The sequence below is a fragment of the Rattus norvegicus genome, chromosome 11, assembly GCF_036323735.1.
Source record: "Rattus norvegicus strain BN/NHsdMcwi chromosome 11, GRCr8, whole genome shotgun sequence".
Lineage (NCBI taxonomy): Eukaryota > Metazoa > Chordata > Mammalia > Rodentia > Muridae > Rattus > Rattus norvegicus.
The window spans coordinates 87,693,996-87,705,989 of record NC_086029.1 but is presented as its reverse complement, the minus strand read 5'-3'; the positions used below and the strand labels follow the sequence as shown (position 1 = coordinate 87,705,989).

Below are 11,994 nucleotides of genomic sequence, written 5' to 3'. Positions count from 1 at the left end.
TCGTCAGTAACTTTGAAAATGTTCTGGAATATTCCCTCTTTGGATGAGTGACAATCTTGTGGGCATGGACCGTGTGCCAGATATCCAGACATAGATAATAATGCAATGGTTAAATTTTCTTGAAGTCAAACCACACACGAACGTCTCTGTTACTTCTTTTACAACGTTACTGCAGTATGCATATGAAATGTCGCCCACAGGTTTGTGTGTTGAACGACAGTTTTGGAGAGTCTGGAAATGTAGGTGTGAGCTCCAGCCGGAAGAAGTAGGTTGGTGCAGCATGCATGTGACAATACTATCTGGTCCCTTGCCTTTTTCCTTCCTTGTGTTTCTGGTGGTCCAGAAATCGAATGGCCTCCCCTCTTTCCACAATGCGACACATAGGTACTGGAGCGGAAGACTGGACTAAAATCTGGTAGACTGTAGAGTCAATGTAGGTCTTTCCATTACTTAAGTTGTTCTTTTGGTTAGAGCAAAGCAAATGTAACCAGTGCTCCACCATGTCAGGGAAGTGTGTGAGGTTTGAACAGCCAGAATCTTTAGTGAGGCTGACAACTCTTGGCTCTTATTTTGTCCCCATGCACACACGCCCTTTCTTTTTACACTCCTTTCCTCATTGCTTAATTGCTTCGTCTGGGACTCAATTTCTTGAATAAACAAATTAATAAGACACAGTTAAGTAGCTTGAGGGTGGAGCAGACTTCAAGGAGGTGGCAAGGAGCAAGGTCTGTGGGAAGAGGCAAGTGTGTTTGGCAGATTGCCTTAGTTGGTGATACTCTGAAATGGGGACAGGGTTTAAAGGGCTTTGCTTTCGGGGAGGCCTTTGAACAAGGAAATTGACTTAAAGAAGGCCATTATAAAACTGGTCAGATGATTACATAACTGCGGTGTACAGTGGAGATGGCAGTTGAAGCCTCTCTAAGGACGTGGATGAAGACAGGAGAATGAAGGAATAGAAAATTATTTTCTTCTGTAATCAATTATTCCACTCAATCACCTATGTATTCTGCCTTTTCAGCTTACTGGTCCTGAATGCTAGCGTTTTGCCTCTCATTTTACTGTTCGCTGATTATGAACAGTGGACATACTGATAACGTCCTGCTGTCAGGACAGACTCTTATCAGTGACCGCTACTTCTAGCAGAGCGATAGAGAGCTCCTGACTGAGGGCAAGGCTGTGCTGCCTCTGGTTCCTGTTGCTCTAGGAGCTCAGCATATGGTGGGCTCTCTGGGGCGTAGCCTTAATCGACTCGTGGCCATTAGTGTGTGACAGGTGAATACACAGACCAAAGGAACCGTAAGCTAGGATCCACTTGGGCTCCTGGACTACGATCTTGCGTACAACCGTGCGCCTAGGTGTGCAGAGGCGCAGTACCTGCTCTGAGCATTTGGTCCTGCGCCCAGCCGGCTGCAGGGCTAGCCCTTCCTTGCGCGCTCCGCCCCAGCCGGGGTGGCCCACGCGGGGGCACCCAGCGCAGCCCGGCAGTCGCCGGCGGGCGGGCCCCACGCGGCTCCTCCTCGCAGCGGGCGGGACTGCCCCGCTGCCGCCCCAACCCTAGTCTTGGGAAGCCCCGATCGCGGGCGGAGCGCGAGTCACCGCGGTGGGTGGAGTCTGTGGCCGGATCCCGGGGCCAATCGCGCAGTGGCGGGGGAGGAGCTCCGGAGGGGGAAAAAGAAAGTGCGGCGGAAAGTAAGAGGCTAGTCGGGGAAGGCTGCCAGCATCTGGGTCTCCTGGGTTCCGCTTGGACCAGGGCGCTGAAGGAGGCAGTGGCCGGCCAACCCGCACCCATCTGGTCGCTGTCGCCGAGCCTGCTTGGCTGGCCCAGTAAGGTGAGTCTTGCTTTGCAGGAAGGACTGGGTTGAAATGACCATCCGCAGTAACTCCGGGTAGTAGGAATTCTTGTAGATCAGCTTCTACAACCTTTCTGTTGTACAGACAGCAAAACTGAGACACCCAGCCAGACGGTAGCCAGTCTAAACAAATCACACTACTAGCTAGTATGGCAGTCCGGGTTCGAACTTAGCCAACTGGAGGCCTATTTTGCCCTGGGCTGTGCGGGTTCTCAGTCTTTTGGGGGATCTATTCCAGTCTCCCTGTGCTTAGGGTTCTCAGGAGTGCCGCTGTAAGCTGGAGGCAAGCAGGAGGCTGTGTCCCAGCACACCCACTCCATCACGTAGCTCGCAGACCCAGCTCTGACAGCCCTTGGGGAGAGGCTGCCAGCAAGCAGCCTTGCTAGCTCCTTTCCTGACCTGCTTTTTTTTTTTTTCCTTCTGAGGAACGCTCCTGCCCTCCAGCCTAGGGTCTCTACCCGCGGTGAGTTCAGGAAGAGGGAAGAGACTGCAGGTGCTGGTCACCATTCTCCTAGTCTTTGAGACAGCAGGAAGTGTTTTCCCTGGGGGGGGGGGGGTACAGGGCACTGGATGCCTGTCCTTTAGAAACAGCTGATTTATGGTGCCTGAAGCCTCCTTCTACTTCTAAGTCCTGGTTGGGAATAAGGAAGCCGAGTTATAGAGAAAATCAAAAGCACGAAAGCAAACTTCTGCTGCTTTCATTAGGAGACCGGTGCCCCCTTCCCTCCGCAAATCCACTGATTGTGAAATTGTGAACCAAGGCGCCACAGAAAACGTAAGATGCCTTGCGGAGCAATAATCTATGGCTAGCAATAAGCTGGAAAGGTTAGCTTTCGGTCTGTGCCTTTGCCTTGTGTTGGCTGTGTAAATTTGGTCAGTTTAGCTCACCTTTCTGAGCCAATTTTAAGTGGCAAAATGGACACTAGAATGTTCACTGTGAATCCTCGGGGTAGTTAGGAGGATGGGACAGAACAGTTCAAGTGACATGTTCAGAGTGGTACCTGGCCTGGTGACTTTGGCAAATATTGCTCTGTACTGATCCTGGATTCACTGGCTTTGAGAAGGGTAATTTTCTACTACCTTAGTGTAACTTTTTGGTTTTAAATCTAAAAATAGAATATTTCCCCATTAGAGTTTGAGCACTTAAAAAGCATTTTTTTATTTCAGTTGTGTGTGTGTGTGTGTGTGTGTGTGTGTGTGTGTTTACGCACATGTGTGGAGAGGTCAAAGGAAAGGAACTATTCTTCTGGTATCAGGTTTGGGGGCAGGCATCATTACTGGCCAGGCCTGAGCATCCCCTATATGGTCCACAGGTAGACTTGCTTGTAAATTTGCATTTGGACAATGTGAATTTTCTCCTTGTTTTCAGATGAAGCCTCCAGCCTGTGAACTGCCTTGACAGGAGGCATCCTACGCTGGCAAAGAGGGTTTTATGTTTGCTAAGGGATAATAAAAAGGACAAGAAGAGGAAGCTTGAAGTTGGAGTAATGCCATAGATGGTGCCCAGCCTACTATTCCTGCTCCTAGGTCCATCTCCACTTCATATTCTTTAGCTAACATCGGAAAGCAAAAGAATTTTTGCGTATTGTTCAGTAACACCGTTAGGTTCAGTCTCCTCTGGATACTAATTTGCTTTATTTAAACCCAAGCACACATACGCTCACATGAGCCTTCCTGCGTTACTTGTCTTTTCAAGTTCAACAGCTTTCACAGATATCTCCACCCCACTCGCATGACAATTGGTTTTATTTTGATCCATACGATTATTTACTACCATCTACTGGCCGCGCTGCAAGTCCCTGAAATGAGTAGTTAGCATTTATAAGGGGCCGCCTCCTTCACAGCCCACAGCATTGTGTGCAATCTTGATGAATTCCAGGAAAGGCGCGGGGGTCCGTCTTGAGGGGAGGTGAGGGGTTTGGTGATGCCCACTTGTTACCTCCCATACTAAGCATTGACAAAGGACATGGCCACATCTGTTTGTCACCTTGTTCCTTGTGCTTGCATTGTGATGACTTGGCCAGGATATGTCTGAATGTGTGCTTAGAAACCAGGGACTTGTGGGGACAGGGAACTGTTTAAAAATAAGGTCAAACAAGGGGGTTGGATGAGCATGGAAAGTCTCTTTGGTTCTGGGTTTTTGAAGAAAGCATATTGAGTTTTATACTTCCTGGTATATGTTGATACATCCCACATGCGTGCGTGTGTGCGTGTGCGTGTGTGTGCGTGCGTGCGTGCGTGCGTGCGTGTGTGTATGTGTGTGTGTGTGTGTGTGTGTGTGTGTGTGTGTGTGTGTAGAACTTTAAAAATCTCCAAGTGTGTTCCACACATTTTTACTTTCCTTATTGCTTACAATAGCCCTTGGAGATGTTCATGGCAGGCATAGTAATTGTGGCAGGTCCTATGGTGTAGTCAAAGTTACTTGATTTTAAACTCTGGATCTGACCACCCATGGATAATACTGGGAAAACTGTTTCAACTGTCGGAGCTTCTGTTTTGTCTGGTTCTTCAATGACTTTCAAATGTGAGGCTCTCATGTGAAGATGAAGTTCGGTGCCTAGTATCAAGTTCCTGCGGGAGAGAACTGCTCGTTAAATCGCACCTTCTCTCAGCTTATCTCAATTCCTGAGAAAGAAAATTCAAGTGAGATTTGCAGAAACAAGAGGTTTCCAGGGGTCCCATGGTTGGTGAATCCCTGCCCTAGGAACATAGTTCACACCCTTGAGTTCTCCTTCAGTTTCCTTCAGGCCCTTTCCCCTCACACCCTGCCCCCTCTCCACTGGAACTTGAACAATATGTCTTCATTCTTAGATTGACTTTATTTGGCTGGTGATTTCAGATCACAAAGTACTTACTTCTTTGCTAAGAGAAGACTTCTTCAACATGGTCCTGTAGAGTTTGTGGTGTTGACTCCATGAAGAGCTCACCCAATGCTGCACTAAGGCAGGATTCCCTTCTCGTGTATTTTATGGGATGCACCTTCAGACCCTAGGAGTAAAAATACTCAAGGCACAGAGATCAGGGATGGCTATGTTGATCTCCCTGTTCTGGGTGGCGTCTTCCTCCTGCCTTCCTGTGACTGGTCGGTTGCTAATATGGATGATTAAAGCTGAAGAGCCACAAGTGGTCTAGTGCTCTCCCCGTTCTCTCACCATTTTCCCGGACACGGTAGGTTGGAGAGAACATAAAGAAATAATCTTTATGGTCAATGTGACAGAATGTAGAATCACACAGACTTGTGAGATACACTTCAGTGTGTGTGTGTGTGTGTGTGTGTGTGTGTGTGTGTGTGTATGTGTATTTGGCAGGGGATGGCATTTCCAGAGAGGACTAATTGTGAATGAGGTAACCCACCCTGAATATAGACATCCCATGGGATGGAGGCCTACACAGAATAAAAGGATAAAAGGAAACATTAGCAGAAGAGTTGCTTTTCTTTTGTGTGTGTGTGTGTGTGTGTGTGTGTGTGTGTGTGTGTGTGTGTCCTTATTAGCCATGAGGTAAGCAGCAACCCTGTGCCACAACTTTCTACCTCAGTGATGTTTTGTCCTAGAGCACAGGCCCCAAGCCACCGTGAAGTACACCTTTACATCCAAAACTAACCCCTCCTCCGTTGAGGATTCCGTGTGAGATATGTTGGTTGCAAGGACAAAAGGCTACCTATAAAGTATGCAAAAGCAGCAATTCGAGGGAACCAATCCTTGCTATTACTGCTAACCACTGGTCTAGAGTTTCTGTCCTTGTAGGGACTGATAGCTTCAGGCATATAGAGAAAGATGAACAAAGTCAGTGAAGCTATTTGTCTGTGGACTCAAGCTTTTCTCCTTAGTAGCTAACAGGCAGGCTTATTAATGTACCTCAAGGAGACATGTTTAGCCATTTGGGATCCCATGTCTGCTCTTGCCCCAAAGTAGATGCTTAGCATGATCTTACCTGGTCTGGTTAGGAAAGCAGAGTGCGGCTGGAGGAATTCAGAGGATGGGGCTGAGGGTGAACGGAAAGGTTATCTTCAGCATGCACATGGATTCATTTGTGGCTCAACTTCTTCAGGCCTCTGCTGGTGCCACAGATGTATGATCTTGTGAGTCATTGCTGCCTTGCCTGTGACATATTAAAGAGAGCCACCTACCGTGCTCTGTGCCCATTTGGGAAATTGTTCTGTAGGGCGAAAGAAAAAGAAAAGCACTGAAGAGCAAGAAGGTTACAGAACACTTGGTGTTTGATATTTTGGAGGATATATACAGGTTTGCTGCATATTTGTTCATTGATTTCTTGTGTAGAATATGTAATCTGTTATGATGGAATAGGTAGCAGTTTATCAATCATGAGTTCTATGAATTCTAGACTCTGGCTGGTACATGAAGCTAGTTATTCCTAGGGCTCTCTCTCTCTCTCTCTCTCTCTCTCTCTCTCTCTCTCTGTCTCTCTCTCTCCATCTCTCTCTCTCTCCATCTCTCTCTCCATCTCTCTCCTTCCCTCCCCCTTCTCTCTCCTTCCACCTCCTTTCTTTCATTTGTTTGTTCATTTGCTTTTTGAGATGGAGACTCATAATCCAGGCTGGTTTCCTCTTTGCTGCGTAGCCAAAAATGACCATGAATTTCTGGTCATTTTCTTGCTATCCCCAACCCTAGCATATTTTTTATGGGAAATATTCTATAAACACTAATTTTTATGTTCACAGTTTTAGCCATCTATCAATCTGATAAGTTATCATCTTCAATATTTAGCAGCTACCTTTTATTCGCCTCTGCTGAAGTTTGTGCAGAACATTCTCCGTATGGTCGGAGCCCTGCGGTGATTCTGTGTGCTCTGATTTGAGGACACTCAGATTTGGCCCAGGTTATGGAGCAGACATTTAGTAATGTTTAAAAACCTATCATTTCACTTCATCTTAGAGCTAGGAACTATGGACTGGAGTTGAATAACAGCACCTAGACCTGTGGGCCATCCCCATCTACACACTGACACAATAATCCTGATGTTACTCTGCTCATTTGGGACCTAAATGTGAGAGAAATATATAAACAGACTCCAAGGTTACTCTGCTATGTCACAGCCAATGTCTTCTTTAGAATCAGTTCAAGTCTCCAATCCTATAATCACATGGTTGTTTTGTTTTATTTAGTTTCCTCTTCCTCCTCCTCCTCTTCTTCCTCCTCTTCCTCCTCCTCCTGTTCTTCCTCTGTACAAATATCAAGTAATGGGGGAAAAGGAACTGAAGAGAAAATACTCTTGTTTGATGCTCAAATTTATTTTCCTACCAAAAAGAAAAGAACAAGAGGAATAAGCATGCACATGTAATCTCTCCTTCTTACTTAGGCACAAAATAACTATTATATTTGTAACTATTATATCTATATGTCAATATGTGTATCAATTACCTATCATCTCTATCTGCATCTTATTTATCATCTATTATCTCTACATAGCTATTATCATCTGTGTATCCATTCATTTATCTAAAATTGTATCACTTTTTCAAGGGAAGGAAAAAATGTAGAGAAGCAGCAGAGTTACCCAAGCTTATGTAGCCTGTGAAGACCAGAACATGCTAAGTACAAGGCCTTTCATCTGCTTGACTCTGTTTACTGGATCTTGTATTGTAGAGTCTGTAGGTCTGTGTAGCTGCTTTTGTAAGTTCCCCTGTTGTGTCCTCAGCTGCGGTCTTTCTTTTTTAACTGTCCTCTTTCCTTCCAAATCGTTTCCCAATTCAACCCAGTTCATGAAACCCCACTTAAGTGCTCATAAGACCTTGAATGTGTATTTTCATATTGAATGCTGTGGGCTAATTACTTATAACTTTGCCTCGGTCCCTGATCAATACTTACCGTACCCTGTGCACAGCACAATGTCTTGTCCAAACAGCAGATAAACTGAATGATTGATAGATCAATAGGAGATGTTATAGGCCCATCATTAGCTTTCTTCTACTTCATCATTGTTTACTTTAAAGTTTGCTTCTGTAAGACAAATCATTTTAATTTTTAAAAATATCGTTGTTATGAGATGAGACGAGTGGTAAAGAGCCACAGACTCTCAGAAGTGTGGATCTCACTTCCGCAGGGGTGGGGGGCAGATTACATTTCTTTCTAGTAAAGGATGTTTTTCAGCAAAGAGTGAAGGAAGTAGTTGCTTGTCCTGACCCCAAGGGTAGTGTCAAGTGTCACAAACACATAACCCTGAGTGAAAGAAATTTCCATGGAAGCGGGCTGCTGCAGTGAGCTTGGATCTTACGGTTTCTACGGCTGGTGAGGAGTCCATCTCCCCTATCCTTTAATGTGACTGACCTCGGGTGAACCTAAGGACAGGTAACCCTTTTGTTCCAGTTTCTGTCCAGCAGGTGCTTCTCCTTTCTTCGTGAGTGGCATCTGTCGGGTGTCCCTATGACTTCGCTCATTCCTTAGTCTCCCAGTCAATTTCAAAGTGAACAGAAAAGAGAAGGGAGCACTTTATAAATTCAGGTATCTGAAGATGTTCTTTTCATTGACAGCGAAATCCTTTAAGCCAGTTATTGTTGGAAGCTATTGTGATTTAAATTGTGGCTCTGTGACACAGGTGGCTTAGACATCAGATGACCTTTCTGGAATTGACTTTGGAGAGGTTATTTGCTCTTTCTCTGCTATATTATCACTGTCATCTCCACAATAAGATAATAAAACCCACCCATATCGTTATGTGCTTGGTAAGTGTCAGTCATATGCCATGATTTGTTAAAAGTCTGGTGCATGGGTGCATTGGCCTCTGTCATGATTAACAGCAGTGATATTTCCAAGGTATGTCCATGTGGACACTAGATAAGACAATACAAGATGCTCTGTGTGCAAATACCAACAGTTTTTGTTTATATGTTTCATTTCAATGTTCAGTAATGTTTGTTATGATGTTCATATATGCACATAGATACAAAATTATTATTTTGTAAAATTGAAAGATCCGAGCTAATTGGATTAGACGTTGCCAACATGTTTTATCCCCAGTCTTTAAAAGACGAAACAATTGCTAAGGCCTTTGAGTGCAGTAAACATTGGAACAGAGACTTGGATCATCTCCCTTTCTACCTCTTAACGCATGACCAACACCATGTTCTTCCCAGTCCCCAGCCATTCAGCCCACTAGGCAGGCATGGAATTCTTCTGCAGGCCGGTTATTTGAAACTGAAGGATGAGGATATGGATAGAACACTTTCTTAGGTAGCTGCTTCGAATCTGTAAAGTGTGGGCAAGTGAGTGCAAGTCTGAGAGCAGAGCTTCATTCTTTCCACAGAGGTGCCTGCACCCCGCAGTCTGTGAGGCCTCACAGTTGCAGACACTTGGCAGGCTCTCGGTCTCAGTGAGACTCATGGCACTACAGATCTGTAAAGGTACCTCTCTGTCTGGGGGATGCACAGTAGTTTTCTGACTGCAGACTCCTTCATGCTGTGAAATCCAGGTTTGCGGATGGGAAGAGAAAGGAGTCAGCTGAGTTAGCCATCTAGACATTTGCTGTTTTGGAAGCAGAAATAGAGCCTTAAAAATATAAAGCAAACTTTATTACCATAATATTTTGCAATATATATAATCCTAGATAATTCTATATTATATATTTATACATAATAGATAAAATCATATGTTATGATGCATAATTATAATACAGATATAATATAATATATTATCTGTAACAAATTAATATTTTATAATTCTGCAATCTCTGGCTTCTGTTTTGATTCTGGAATTACGAATGTATAAAAGCTTACCTTTCTTAAGCTCTTCAAAATTGTTCATGGGAGATTCAGTTCTTACTAAAATAAAGTTCGTTCAATTTTTGGAAATGGGCGAGATTCTAGAATGACAGCACACACAAAGCAAGGCTTCTGTGGAAAGTTTGACTTTAGTGTTCTAATTGTAGTGTGTGACTGATGGAGACAGGACTTGAATTGAAACAGTTGTTGAAAAGTTGGAGGCGTTGGATTTAGGATAAGATTTAAGTCTCAGATACTGTATGCCTAACCTGTTTAGATTTAGTTCTCTTATCTATAAATTTATAGTCAGCATATTCCATTTATCCCCTAGGTGTGTCTTTCAACTTTCCACACATTATTTAATTACCATACTTATTTAGTCTACTGTTTATTTTTGTTCCAGCCCCACTTGAAAGTAAAATATACATGGTCAGGAGCGTGTGTTTACTGTCACATTGGAGGAGGCTAGAAATATGTCTAGAGAGGTTTCCCAACCGTGACTCAGTGATGAACAAACAAGTACCTGGGTAGATGCCAATGTGATTATTTGTCCCAGAGAGGTGGAAAGAAATATCTAGAACTGGATAAGAAAATAAGTGGTATATGTGTATATGTAATACTGAAACAATTTGATACACACACCTGTATGTACAAACATACATATTATTTAAAAACATAAACATCTACATATATGGCTTGTGCATATGTTGTATATGTATGTATGTATATGTATATATACATATATTGTATGTATGTCTATGTATGCATGTATACATGAATATAGGTAGATGTGTTGAGGATTTTATTTAGAATCCTTAATGATGACATATATGTCTGTGTATGTATATATAAATACAAATCTGATTAACCATATCTTTTTGAGTGGTTGAAATCTGCCACTGCAATTAGAGGCATTGAATACTTTCTTGTTTGGATGCAATAATATGAGTTTGAGAGGAAGACTAAAAACTCTATCTATCTATCTATCTATCTATCTATCTATCTATCTATCATCTATCTATCTATCTATCTATCTATCTATCTCTCTATCATCTATCTATCATCTATCTATCTATCTATCATCTATCTATCTATCTATCTATCTATCTATCTATCTATCTATCTATCATCTATCTAAGGTGATTTGATAGAAAGGCAAGTACATTACAAGAAAAGAAAGCAAAACAAGATGAATGAGGACAGTTTTAACTGAGGTAGTCAGAGAAGGCTGTGACAGAGCCAGGAGAGCCTGGAGGTCTGTGCTGAGGTGAGGGCTGGGTTAGGGAGACATCTGGAAATAAAGTTTTGTGGTCGTCAGGGGTAAGAACCGAGCCGCCCCGCAGCAGTAGTAAGGAACCTGGAAATCCCAGGAAGGACTGTGGAATGTCAACCCAGGGTAGGGCAGGGAGGTTAACAGGGAATGAAGCCAAGCCAGTTATTCACCTGATAGGCTGATCAGCCAGCCTGACCTGCTACTAGCCGCCATGAGCAGATGAGAAAGACAATTTAGTTCCAGAGAAAGACTCTAGTTCTCATCAGAACATCGTAAAAGAAAAACAAAATAGGTAAAATAGGCAAAACTGGGTTCTGTTGGTTTTCCTCCAACGAGTCTATCTCCTTTCCAAATGCATTAAGTAATGGAAGGAAACGTATGCATGTTGCTCAATTCAATTCAGCGGGGAATTTTACAGTCCTGTGTAGGAGTTTTATGTAATCAGTTCCCCAAAACATTGAGGCTAGGATCACTTCCTTGTAAATCTTCAGCTACCAGCTTTTGAACCCTGCTGTGCTCAAGAGTGGGAGTATATAATTCCACACAAGATGAATCTCTTTACACTGACTCCATGAGTTTAAACAGCTTCTACCCCATCTAGAAGGGCAGGCAATTTCCTTGTGGAGCCTTATGGGCCTGTCCATACACGGTCTCATTAATGCATCTTAATTTGAGCCTCAAATAGCTTGGCAGTACATGCGAGGTACTGTTTCACGTGATTTATAAATATTCATTTTTTAAAAGCTTAGACTTAGCCTATGAGGCAGGTATAGTTACAGTCAACATTCTGCAGGACAATAAATGAAGGTCCAAACTTGTAAAAGTGGTCACTGGTCCAGCCTGTACAATGACCCTTTTCCTAACTTTGTAAGAGATGACCTTAATATTTACCCATTTCCATTTTGTCCCGCCTACTTCCTGTTGTTTAAGAGAACTAGTTCAATAAGTGTGTTTAATCTAGGAATCAATATGTAGTCTGTTCTTTGAGATTCCATCTCTTCGTTAGCATTTAGTGATTAAAAACCTGGGCTTCAGGCTGAGCTAATCTGGGCAGGTGAACCATATCAGCACCCTGGGATTGGTCAAATTCTTTTGCCTTCCTAAGTGTGCTTCTTGATCTGTGTTCTTGGCCATTTTGGAGATTAAATAAGGTA

The 11,994-nt window shown here is 43.4% G+C and overlaps 1 protein-coding gene across 7 annotated transcripts in view; it reads left to right on the top strand.

Annotated features, from left to right (window-relative positions):
• Window positions 1-1,643: 1,643 nt before the first annotated feature.
• Window positions 1,644-11,994, top strand: part of Il1rap (interleukin 1 receptor accessory protein) — a 136,534-nt gene continuing 126,183 nt past the window's right edge. For 5 of the 7 annotated variants that reach the window (XR_010055935.1, XR_010055934.1, XR_010055936.1 and 2 more), the window contains exon 1: window positions 1,644-1,829. The gene's annotated coding sequence lies outside the window, so the exon portion shown is untranslated. 7 annotated transcript variants of the gene reach the window in all.